This window comes from Thamnophis sirtalis, unplaced genomic scaffold (assembly GCF_051295495.1).
Source record: "Thamnophis sirtalis isolate CommonGarterSnake01/CBP01778 unplaced genomic scaffold, rThaSir2_p1.2 scaffold_12, whole genome shotgun sequence".
NCBI classification, from domain to species: domain Eukaryota; kingdom Metazoa; phylum Chordata; class Lepidosauria; order Squamata; family Natricidae; genus Thamnophis; species Thamnophis sirtalis.
The window spans coordinates 57890155-57903591 of NW_028261392.1; the positions used below are offsets into that span (position 1 = coordinate 57890155).

At 38.8% G+C, this 13437-nt stretch overlaps 1 protein-coding gene across 1 annotated transcript in view; it reads right to left on the reverse strand.

Moving 5' to 3' along the window:
- Positions 1 to 11741, reverse strand: part of TNR (tenascin R) — a 585927-nt gene extending 574186 nt beyond the window's left edge. The window contains exon 1 of the mRNA XM_087726783.1: positions 11477 to 11741. The gene's annotated coding sequence lies outside the window, so the exon portion shown is untranslated. The remainder of the gene's footprint in view (positions 1 to 11476) is intronic.
- Between the last annotated feature and the right edge of the window lie 1696 nt (positions 11742 to 13437).

The following is a 13437-nucleotide window of genomic DNA, read 5'->3' on the forward strand; positions in this document are numbered from 1 at the left end:
CTGACTATGAGCCATCTGCTCCTTCCCCCTCCCACTAGCCTAGATTAATCCTGCCATCAAAGATAGAAGATGTCAAGCAATTCTGCCTGTATATACAAAGAATGTACAGGATGCCAGATGAACAGAAACTCAGCTTGGAAATGACAATTTTTATATCAGAGATCAGTCAGACTTCAATACCCATGGCAGAGAAATAGAGATGGCAGCTTGTGTAGTAACACCAGCTGCAGTCTTAATACCCATAGAAGCTGAGCCATGCCATACGCAATAACTACATAAGCAATAACCACAGACCATGTCTAAGAAGAGCTGAATGCCAAAAAACAAGGTGGCAAGATCTGGCCTTAAATGAGGGAAGAGAGAAATCTTCAGCCACCTCTAGTCTACTCAGCCACTCCTGGGCCAAGACAAGCAGACAAGAGAGGGGTGACTTCTCTCTCTTGGCTAATATCTTCCTATCTATAAAATAAGTGGGACACGTCGAAGAAGTGTTTCCATTTTCTTTCAGATCAAGAGATCATTACTCTTGATGCATCCCTATGCAATCCCACCACTCTCACCCTGGCCCCAAATGAAGCCACATTTCTTGTTAATATTATAATTAACATTTCCAGATCTATCTTGGTGGGGTGGAGGAGGAGGAGGAGGAGGAGGAGGAGGAGGAGGAGGAGGAGGAGGAGGAGGAGGAGGAGGAGGAGGAGGAGGAGGAGGAGGAAGAGGAAGAGGAAGAGGAAGAGGAAGAGGAGGAGACTTCCCTCTTTCTGTCCTCCTCAGATAAGGGAACGGCTTCATGGCAGCATCCATGGTCAGGAGCTGAAGAGTCCCAAACATTTCATTTCAATAAACACATATTTTTCTGTTTCCAAAAGCATAATTATGATGGATTCTATCTTTCTAACATAATTTATTTAGAGGCACCTAGGAAAATGTAGCAGAAGATTTAATTCAAAAATTCACAAAAAGACAGTTCTACAATGGAACATGGCATTTCATTTAAGAAAAATATCAAATCTCTCCTCTCCCTAGAGATGCCATATCCCAGAGGTTGGTCTCCACCATTAATAATTACTTTTGATGTTTTTTTTTTAAAAAATTAACAATATCAAAATTAGAATAGCCTCTACGATAATAATGATTTTTTTAAAATGTCCCAAATTCAGTCTTCCCAAACAGAAAATTCGATGCTGTTGGACTTAGGAGATGATAAAGACAGGATTTACATATATGGCTAAAATAAGCTCTTTAAAAAAAATATCCTGAAATTTGCATGGTGTGCTGAGTGATAACCATCAGTCAAAGGATTTTTTAAAAGTAGAAAACGACAGTAATAATCAGAAATATTAGAGATAGTCTTTAGAACAGTACAAAGTTTAGTAACCGTTTGGGTTTAGGTTTAGGTTTATTAGATTTATATGCCGCCCTTCTCCCAAGGACTCAGAGCGGCGTACAACATTAAAAAGAAACACATAATACAAAAGTTAAAAAAAAATAGAATATCCCAAACCCAATTAAAATTGACAATGACATTTTTTTAAAAAGAATTTGAATTAAAATTAAGAGTGATCAATAATTTGTTTTGTTTTGTTCAGGCCAGGCTGGCTTGCTGGAAAAGCCAACTTTTTAGGGCGCATCGGAAGGACCGGAGGTCGGGGGATTATACGAAGCTCCGGGGGCAGCTCATTCCAGAGGGAAGGGGCTCCCACAGAGAAGGCTCTCCCTCTGGGGGTCGCTAGCCGACACTGTCTGGCCAATGGCACCCTGAGGAGGCCAACTCTGTGGGATCGCACTGGAGGGTGGGAGGCTACCGGTGGCAGTAGGTGGTTTCGCAGGTACCCTGGGCCTAAGCCATGGAGCGCTTTAAAGGTCATAATTAGTACCTTGAATCGCACCCGGAAGACAACCGGCAACCAGTGCAGGCTGCCTAAAAGGGGTGTAACATGGGAGCACCTGGGTGCCCCCATGATAACCCGCGCAGCCGCATTCTGGACCAGTTAAAGCTTCCGGGTGCTCTTCAAGGGCAGCCCCATGTAGAGAGTGTTACAGTAGTCCAGGCGAGAAAGGATGAGGGCATGAGTGACTGTGCACAGAGCATCCCGATCCAGGAAGGGGCGCAACTGACGTACCAGGCGAACCTGGTTTAAAGTTACAATGGCACAGTTGTGGCTGACTACCTGTATAAAGGGCAAAGAAAATGGTTATCTGAAGCATTGCATGTCCTGTTACTATCTGGACACTTCAGGAGTGCCAGCTAAGGTCTCACCACCAAAACCTATGGCAGGACAGCTCCTGTTCCTCTGTTACAACTCCTTTACTTTGGACTAGTTTGGTGACAAACTCAAGCACAGATATAACTTTACAACATATTGGTCCAAGATAGAAAACAACACCAATGGGATGGGTCTGCTTTCCAAGATTAAAAAAAACAAAAGCTAGAAAATGTTTGAGTTTGAGTTTGATTTCATTTGTATGCCGCCCTTTTCCCTAAGGGGACTCAGGGCGGCTCACAACTCAAAAAGGGAAGGGGGGATACAAACAGTTTAACAAGAACACAAAACTATACATAGTTAAAAAGCACAACAATCATACCATTCGAGATAGGGGCAGCGAATCTTTAGCCCCAGGCCTGTCGGAACAGCCAGGTTTTAAGGGCTATGCGGAAGGCCTGGAGGGTGGTGAGGGTACGAATCTCCACGGGGAGTTCGTTCCAGAGGGTCGGAGCAGCCACAGAGAAGGCTCTCCTCCGGGTAGTCGCCAGTCGACACTGGCCGCCGGATGGAATTCGGAGGAGGCCTAGTCTGTGGGATCTAATTGGTCTAGTGGAGGTAATTGGCAGTAGGCGGTCTCTCAAGTACCAGGTCCAATACCATGAAGGGCTTTATAAGTGACAACTAGCGCCTTGAAGCGTATCCGGAGACCGATAGGCAGCCAGTGCAGCTCGCGGAGGATAGGTGTTATGTGGGTGAACCGAGGTGCACCCACAATCGCTCGCGCGGCTGCATTCTGGACAAGCTGAAGTCGCCGAATACTCTTCAAGGGCTGCCCCATGTAGAGCACGTCACTTAATCAAGACATATTACTGATACATTTAGAAATTGGTGGCCGCATCATTACTCAGTAATAATATGCTGCATCTAACCTAATTTCACAGATGTCAATAGCAGCTGCATTTGCATTATGTTATCAGAATGTGCTTAAACAATGTATTGTTGTCCTTGCTGCTGATGCTGTTATTGAATGGCTGTTTGTGAATTTGTGCCTTGCCATTGTCTTATGGGAAAATAGGAGAATACTTAATTATGTCAAGCTTCTTTCTGCTATCTGAAATGGTTCAATCCAGGCATAAGATGACCCACTTCAGTGAGGTCATTTTTCTGAAGGACTCATATTCTTAGATTAAAATCAATGTGTTTGTTTGTTTATTTATTTATTTATTTATTACACCCAAGCTGATAGACACAGAAGAGGAGATACATCAGTTGTTAGAAAATGCTGTGGTTTCTTCTTTGCTTCTTGCCTCTTTTATGAATGAACCAACTTTCTCTCTGCTAGAGAATCTTGGAGAAACTTGGAGGGTTGCTTGTATAACATACCCTGAACAATCCATAAATTCATCCCCCGAGTTATGTCTCCCTTTTGATTTGCCGCAGCACTTTTCTTTGGCAATCAAAGAGAAGGCTGTCCCACAAGATACAGAATAGGAAGCTTAGCATGAATGATTGATTAAAGAAATCTGGGATGCTTTACACATGACAACTTTTCTGCCCAAATTAATTTCACACTGTGATGCATGAAAATCATGCAGGTGTTTCTGTGGCTGTAATTATATGGATTCATTATTAGAAGCAACTTCCAATAATGTGTATATTTTTAAAATGTAATCAGGTATATGGGGACTGAGAAATATTTCTGCTGTCCTGGCAAAATGTTACGGGTGAAGTAAGCTTTTACTTTAAACCTTCCTGTAACGTTCATTTTTCTCTCTGCTTACATACTGAGATGCTGGAGGTGATAACAATAATCACTGAGCAGCTGTTTGGTGGACTATATGGAACAATTCTGATTGCACTAACTAAAAACATAGGACACATGTTTCTCAGTAGTTATCAGGTATACATGTAATCTTGTCCTGTATAGTTGCAGCATATCCCAGAATAATTCTTGTCTGGAACAGAATAAACTGTAGTTCTCATCAGCTGCCTCTTTACAACTTTCCAGGAATATCTGACTGACTGCTATGCAAACTCTTTATCAATGCAATGGTTGTGTTCTTAGAAAACCAATAATCATTATTTGTTTACTTATTACAATGTATAGCCTGCACTTTCCCCAAGATTCTAGGCAGAAATGCATAAGTGAAAACCTACTGTAAATCATAAAATAACAGTTGCCATTATAAATGACAGATCATTAAAATATTCAGAATTGAGAAAGATACTATAATCTTCTCACAGTTAATGAAATCTGAACCAAGGTATGAACACATAACTTTTGAAAATTTTCTCCGACATTTTTAAAAGCTACTTGAAGTGTACCCTTTAATCATTGACATAGTTTATTTTGTATTTAATCTAGAATTGATGTTCCATGTCAGCCAAGGAAAAGCAGGATCTGATTATTCAGTGATTTATTCATATATTTCAAAGGTTCATAAATCTATACTTAACTTTATTACGGTCATTAACCAGCACAAAAAACAACAACTGGTATTCAAATTTTTAGAACATCCAAAACTAAATTGACAATATCAGAAGGGTTAAGAAAGATACATGTTTATAATACAATATTAAATCAAAAGATGTGTAGCTTGCCCACATGTGAAACAAAGAGAAAAGAGATTAAAACTGGCAATCTGGATAACATAAACTTTGAAATAGCAGTATAAAATCATGAAAAATAAATAGATAAATAAATAAATAATATGCACATGCAGTCACATGTATATGTGAAAGTAAAACAGTAAAATGATCCAAACGTGTTTTAAAAATTATAACTTCTCTTAAAGACTTATATAAAACCTGAAAAAATATAGTTTAGTAGCTAACATGATATATACATCTCAAAGCCAAGGGTTAATACTGAACCTGAGCCATTTCTGGCTGTCTATACTCAGACAGGTTTAATTGCTTTTAATTATTCTTTGCCTGATTTTTCATGCCACCATGTAAAGCTTGGCAAACTTGTGTGTTATTTCAGGGTTGATATTGGAAAGTGGAGATTGCTTATATTGTTGATTGTGATGTGCTGGTTTGCTAGATTTATAAACTTGTCTTTAGAATTGTATTTCCAGCATGGTTTATGTATATCAGAACATGAAATGTTTTAATGAAAACATCGTGAAATGTAATACAAGTATCATAAAAACAGAGTAGTCAAATGTTAATCTAGCTAACATTATACATTTAATGCCATTGCATAAAATCTTAATTAAATACTCATTTGTTAAGTGCATTAAGGAGGAAAGACATTTCATGTCTCAATGAAGTTCAATAAATCTGGAAAAAAATGGAATATTCCATTTTCCCATCATAGGATGCATTGGCTCAATTTTTAGCAATAGCAGTTAGACTTATATACCGCTTCATAGGGCTTTCAGCCCTCTCTAAGCGGTTTACAGAGTCAGCATATTGCCCCCACAGTCTGGGTCCTCATTTTACCCACCTCGGAAGGATGGAAGGCTGAGTCAACCTTGAGCCGGTGAGATTTGAACAGCCGAACTACAGAACTGCAGTCAGCTGAAGTAGCCTACAGTGCTGCACTCTAACCACTGCGCCACCTCGGCTCTCTTTTATAGTGTATAGATGAAGACAACATAAATATTAAGTGAAGAATGATGTATATCAACATTCTCTGAAATCTTATACAAAGTTAAATTCTTCTGGAACAAGTAATGTTGGAAGTAAATGGAATATGTTACACAAACTTCTGTCTCTATCTTCAGCTGCAAGGGGACCATAATTAGAGAACTAGTTTTGAGTTGTGCCAAATTCTAATGAGCCATGCAAAGAATCATTTTCTTCCTTCTTTTTTTTCACCCTCTTCTTTAAGAATTGTCCAACGTCCAAGAAACATAGCATATATCTCAAATATGTTTTTACAGTTCCATTCTGCCAAATCTCACCCAGATTTACAATCACCCAGATTTATAATGTATTGTATAATGACAGGCTTAGGCATCTGCTTGTTCAGCATGGAACAAGGTTATATTCTGGTAGGTGGTTATTAATTGCAACAATCCACAATTTATATAGCCGAGGTGGTGCAGTGGTTAAATGCAGCACTGCAGGCTACTTCAGCTGACTGCAGTTCTGCAGTTCGGCTGTTCAAATCTCACCGGCTCAAGGTTGACTCAGCCTTCCATCCTTCCAAAGTGGGTAAAATGAGGACCCGGATTGTTGGGGGCAATATGCTGACTCTGAAAGCCCTATGAAGCGGTATATAAGTCTAACTGCTATTGCTATTGCTATATATGGAATTAAACACAAGCTAATGTAATCACCATACATGGCAGTTTTGCAGGGTAAAAGTAATACCTATTGTTATTAAATTTAGGGCTTGAGTTAGAGAAAAGTCGTCATTAGGTTATTCGAAGAAAGTACAGATGTTGTAGAAAAAAATATTCTACTTAACACACATAGTCTATGATGTTCTATAGCCCTCCTCCCTTTTTAAACTCCCTTTCCATGACCCTGTAATATTTTAATTCAGGGTAGAATCAGGGCGACTGAATGGAGTTTGAGCGTTTACTGGCCAGTTGCCCTTCCTGATGCCTATGTGCAGTTTGCAGCAGACATTTTTTTTTCTTTGCGCCCTGGGAGAGAAGCATCTGTCACTGCCTAGGATTGAACTCTCAATCTTCCAAGTGGGAGGTGAGTGTCTTTACACTAGGCCGCCACACCACTCATTCATTAGACTTACTGTGTAATGTGGAAGTGGAAAAGAACCCCTCTTGAGAAGACAAAGATTAAAAAAAGAACCAAGATATATCTTTAAAAGTAAGATGGAAGACAAAAGAAGCTGAACATGTATGCACACCTATCCAAGACACCCGATGACAGCATTTATTTTTTTCTGGAAAATGCTTTACACTCTGCTACTTCCTGCCAAGAGTTTGGTCAGTGAATAGCTGCATTTATGTGTGAGTTTAAGTCATTTATAACAGTGCTTCACTTCCCGAAACCCATTGCTTACTCCAGTGATAGGAATCTGAAGATTAAACAGATAAAATGTGAAGTCTGTTACTTAAGCTAATCAAATAGAGCAAAATTCTAGGGAGGGAAATCTTGGGAGTATTTATGTGAATGTGATTGTGCTTGTATATTTTTCTGTCTCCTTTCTCTCTCTTTTCCTTGGAAACCAAGAATTTTTTTTAAAAAAAGAAAGTCACTTAATATTAATTCAGATGTACAAACTTTAAAAGAGGTATATGAAATACTTTCATAATCATCTGCAAACCTTAAGATTTCCATGGAAATTGTGCACAGATTTAGCTAGAAGTGTATAAAAACTAAGTATTAAGCATGCTTTAAAATGCATTAACATTTATTTTGCAAAAATCTAATTCTGTAGCTAAGTAATACAACATTCAACAGCTTGAATCTTGGGTGAGGTAAAATAAGACAGAAAGAAATCTCAACTTCATTTGTGATTTGTTGTTCTATTTTAGCCTTTTCCACAGAAATGGAAAAACCTTTTTTCCCCATGTTCAAATATCTCAGAAAGTACTATTGATTAGACCAATCATTTTAGGATGATTATAGGGTTTGAGTTGGACAGAATTTATCTTTCTTATTTTATCTCATTTAAGATTCAAGGATTTTGTACCACTTAGCTACAGAATTAGAATCTAGCAAAAGCCAAGTTAATGCATCCTGAACTATTAGTTTTTATACAGTTCTTCAGATAATTCTGTCCCCAACTTCCATGGAAAGTTTAAGATTTGCAGACGATTATGAAAGTATGTTACAGCCCCTCACTCATCAAAAAATATGAGTTACAGTGACATATGAATGTAAATGTAATTTTCCTTTGTAGTTGGGTACTGCAGAGAGAGATGGAGGATATTAGCAAGCTGTTTCTCTGAGAAGCTTACTTGCCATTACTGATATTCATTAGTTACAGTTTGATTGCACATTGTGTCGAAACATTGATTTCCAAACCAACATGGCAATTAAATCAGAAATCCAATAGTATATACAAATAATACAAGACATTAATATTTCATAATTCTGTTGAACAGATAATCTGACCAGCTGGTTCTACTTCTCTAAACAATGTTTAATATGTTTCCCATATTATGTTAGATAACAAGGAGATTCTTTGAAAGATATCAGGAAGCATAGTAAAGCCCAAGGAGATACTTTGAAAGATATCAGGAAGCATAGTAAAGTCCATGGGAAAAACAACAGCAGGAAAAACAGAGAAAGGGGGATATGATGTAAGGAGGAGGCCGTGCCAATGCATAAATATAAATATAAATAAATATACAATGTAGTTTTATTAAGATGATAAATCTCCTTTACATATTTTATCACAAAATACAGAATCTCTGGGGATATTCCACTTAATTCTTTGAGTATGAGTATTTGATGAGCTTCCAGAGAATTCACCGTTGACCAGTACACAAGTTGAAAGTTTCTCCTTTACCACTGTTACCAGACCTCTCTTTCAAAATGTATTTTTGGTTTATATCCCACATCTCTTATTCTGTTGCTAAATATTGACTTAACGCTTAAGACCAACCACAATGTTGAAAGCTATTTATATTTCAATTTTTTTTTAAAGAAAAACTCCTTCTCTCAATGTACCGCATTCTTCATTTGATCATCTTGGTTTTCAGGGTTTTTGCTATAGCACACTTTTATAGTAACCATTGTCATATATAATCAGGGAAGTTTCAGAACAGGAAAGGTGGTTTAATGCTACACTGAAGAAAGAATCAAGAATCAAGAATGGAGGGAATCCTGAAACTGGTGATTGGTCTCAAAGCTACAATCTCTCCTTTAACCTCTTCAATGAAATCGAAGCTTCATTTTTGCTCATATTTAAGAAGCCCTGGAGTGTTCAGTTTGCTTTGACAGAACAATGTAGCTACTTTTTAGAATTTTGCTCCCATTTCCATAGAGTCCACACAAAAGGAAAATGGAATTGTTTTTACAAAAGTTAAATCGCTTCTAAATGATTTATTTATATAGGGGATGATTTATTTTAAATTCCACAATAGATATTGATAAAAAATGAAATAGTGGGTTATTAGTAAAGGGACTCAGTAGGTAGCATATGATGTTATATTATAGAACAGTCCTGGGGACACTTGGTTTTAACTCTTATTATCAATTGCTACTGACTGGGTTTGCACAATATGCTAGATTATGTAAATCCAGCCCATTCAATGTGGTTACTGTATTGCTTGATATCTTTTGCAAACAAAGGCAATTAGGTAAATTCAGTAAACCATGATTCATTTCATTGTGCCTATCATGTTCACATGATCAATAGGATGGATTCAGTAGATGTCAGATTAGATCAAACTCATGACTAGTACAAGTTTTTGATCTCCATAAAACTTTTCCTTCAGCCTCTGCTATGGCTGTGCACTTTTCTGAATACAGTATGTTGTTTCTCTTGCTGACAAAAAATTGTTTTGCATCTCAGAAAAGTGCCACCTATTAATTCATTGAAAAGAATAAAAGTCTCACATGACCAATTTGAAATCTAATTTCTTGTTAGTGTTTCCACTGAAGAAAAAGCTATTGAAATGCTGTAGAACCCAACCGGGGTCACAAACAGGATAACAAAAAAAGCTGCATCAAGACTTCAGGTATAATTATAATACAAACATATTGATTTGATTTTTTTTTCTTTTAAAACCAGGACTTAATCCCCAAAAGTCAATTGCCATTCTGAGTACCTCATTTCAGGAAAAGACTATACTACAAATGGGAGATAAATATTGATCAAAGGAGTGCAGCTTTCTCTGTGTAAAAACAAGCAATAAGAAACAGGAAGGATCTGGCTAAGGGGTAATAGAATTGAATAGTTTCATATTCATAAATCAGGGAAATTGATATTTGAGTCTATATCATGATTTCTAAGGCACCTAACTCAGAAAACAAAATTGGGAAGGAGGAAAGTTTCAAACCAATACAAGTTGATTTGCAGATCCCTTACTGCATTTGGTGATAGTTAACAGAACAAACAAAAACAATATTTGCAGAACTAAAATGATGCTTCGGAGCCCGAGTTTCAAATTCATTTTCCTTGGACAGCAGACCCTATGAATGCCACATAGCAAATGACATTTGAAACTGAGAGAAGCCATAAAGATAGCATAGGCCATGGAATGAATGGGAAAGTTGCAATTTAAAGGAATAAAGACATTTCCCTTGTATGAATGTAAAAGCTCTTCTAAACCTGATTCTCCATATAGATCATTTTATGAAAGGAGGGGGAGAGGAAAAGATAGCTACATATTATCAGTCCATTTATCTGCAAAACATTATTGTTCTCTTCTAGAATGAGCAAGCCTAAATATTTGGGGGAAAGGAGGTTTAATAAAGCATACGACGGAAAGTAGGGCAAGAGTTATAACAGCAGAGTTCAAAATTAAATAGCAAAGAAGATGGGCCTTTGATTACTGTATCCTTCTGTAGACTATGTTGCCCATTTAGCATACAAAAAAAAATATGGCATTTTTGATTATGCTTTCTACATTCCCAGCAGGCACTGAGAGCAAGTTGACTCAATTTAATCTCATTTTGACAAGTCTCGGCAAAACAAAGTGCACCAAGGCCTCACATTCCCAGGGAAAAATACAGGTGCTCCTCACTAACTAGTGCCCTACAAACTCCCTCTCCACCTATACAATCTGCACACCAGAAGGACTACTCCTTCACTGCATTCCCTACTATCTTCTTCTGCCAACTCTGTACATGGAGGATGGAGTTCTGAAGATCTGGACACTTCCAACCCTACTTCATCAGCAGGGCAATACAGGAAAACCGTGAACTATCCAAAACACACACACACACACACACACACACACACACACACACACAGTCTCTCTCTCTCTCTCTCTCTCTCTCTCTCTCTCTCTCTCTCTCTCTCTCTCTCTCTCTCTCTCTCTCTCTCTCTCTCTCTCTCTCTCTCTCTCTCTCTCTCATCAGGCCCTAGATCTAAGCTGAACTTGAACCCAGTAAGATTGTCATCATCAAGAAGAGTTAAATGAAGGACTCTCCTCCACAGCCAGGAGATCCTAGACAGTTTCCCACACCTCCGTTTTTCCTCCGGAACGCACAGAAACACCTGCCTCCGGTGTCCTGCGTCAACCAGCAAGGGCAATCTTGCTTGCCAGGATCCTGAAAGGAAGCCTCGGGAGGAGAGCGAGCGCGCGCCGGCAACCCATTGCGTCGCTCTCCCTGGTGCTGAAACAAGCAAACCCCCAAGCAATGCAAAATATAACAAGTGACAGTGGACTTACCCCAGGTTGGAGAGAGAAGCGCCGAGCCCAGTTGAGAAACAGGGGGTGCTCCTTGTCCGGCTGTCTAGAGAGTCTCACGACTGATAGGATCACCCAGCTCCCGGACTGTCCTCTTCAACCCGCCGCTCGCCTTCTCTCCATTGAAGGAGAGAGAAGCCGGCAAGAAGCAAAGCTGGAGGCGGGGGATAAGGGGGAGCAGAATCAGGTAAATGGGAAGTGTAGGAGTCAGCCAGCTCTCTCAGCTGGGACAAATCTCCTCTAAGCCCTCATTGCTTCATATTCCTCCTCGCATATCGTCGTGTTGAGCGAAGAGCTTTAATGCAGCCACTTGATCCTCACACCCTTTGCATTCGTGTTTCCTTTCTCTTCAATTTCAGCAGCTTGGAGGTGCCCCCCACCCCCAGCACACATACGCACAAACACTACTTTGCCTTTAGCTTGCAAGAAGCCACCTAGTGGCCGAAGAGAAAAGCAATCCAACAGGGTAACATACATAAAAACAAAAACATAAGGGCATTCACTCAAAGCATGTAATTCCCACCTTACCTGCCTGTTTATGTGCCCATTTGCATTAACTTCGGATGTTTGAATTTGCTACCTTGATCTGCCAGATCAATGTGTATTGTGGACAACATATTTTTGCTACTTTTCTTGTCACTCATTTTGAGATACCTAAAGGGCTTCCTGGATAGAGAAATTCTGAATATACTATGCTGTCCAGTCCGCCCCAAAATTACTCAGATCTCCTGATTCTGGTTTGTTGGATTTCACACCCTACCCTATGAATATTCAGCTTCAGTTTAAGCACTTGTCTCAACTACATGGGAAGTTTTTCCAGAACCGAAGAGATTTTTTTGTTGCAAAATTCCTCTTCCATAAAGTCAAATCTACAGCAGGTCAAAGACATCGGAGAAGCAATATTTTAAAAAGCAGATATCTCCTGGGTACTCAGCTTAGGGAGTAGAGATAATATTTTGAATTACTCCTGTCTTTTAATATTGGAAAGTTTCCTTTTGGATGCCACTTTAACTGGAGTTGGAGCTGGATAATTGTTTGTGAATACCCATGTAGTGTTATGGCATGCCACCTGGCCCTCCCAAATCTCTACTTGTGCATTAACAACTAAATCAGAAATCTGGATGTTTATGGCTTTCTTCTGTGCCATTCTGTTTTTCTATATGCACTTATTTTTATATTTCATGTACAGAAACACTCGATTTGAGATTCAAACTTATAAAATTGTACAGTACAAAAATATCCTTTCATTCTACGGAATACCTCTGACATTAACAACTCTACTGGTACCACCCATTCTTAATTATAATTGGCATTTCATGAGTTACGTTTTTAAAGTAAGTAAGACAAGCTATGTCTTGTCATTTTTTTATCCTGCCTTTATTAATTTATAAGTAATTAAAGGCTGTGTATATGCACAATATTCCTTCCTCTTCATCTTTCTCTCCACAGCAATAACCATGTGAGGTGGTTTGGGCTGAAAGAGAGTGACCAGCCCAAGATTACCCAGCTGGCTTTCATGGCTAAGGAAGGATTTGAACTCACAATTTCCTGCTTTCTAGCCAGGTGCCTTAATCAATAGATATTATTGGCTCTCTTATCTATTTCTCGTTCCCCCCTTTCCCTTGTCTTTTGTAAGCCGCCTGGAGTCCTCCAGGAGTGGGCGGCATACAAGACAGACAAATAAATAAATAAATATTTCAAATGTTACAGCCATGATGATGATGTTCTTCTGTGTAGCACTTTTCTAGGCCAGTACCTTAACCCACTACTGCAGGATCTCTGAATTCTCTCAAATATTACAACCTTGATGATCATGTATTTTGGTGTAGTACATTTGCAGTATTCAATGCACTCCTGCTATGTACTATATTTTGGTGATATCTTTAATAATCCTATTTTGCAGATAAGAGATGGGAGCTTAAGGCTCTTTAGAGAATTCATGG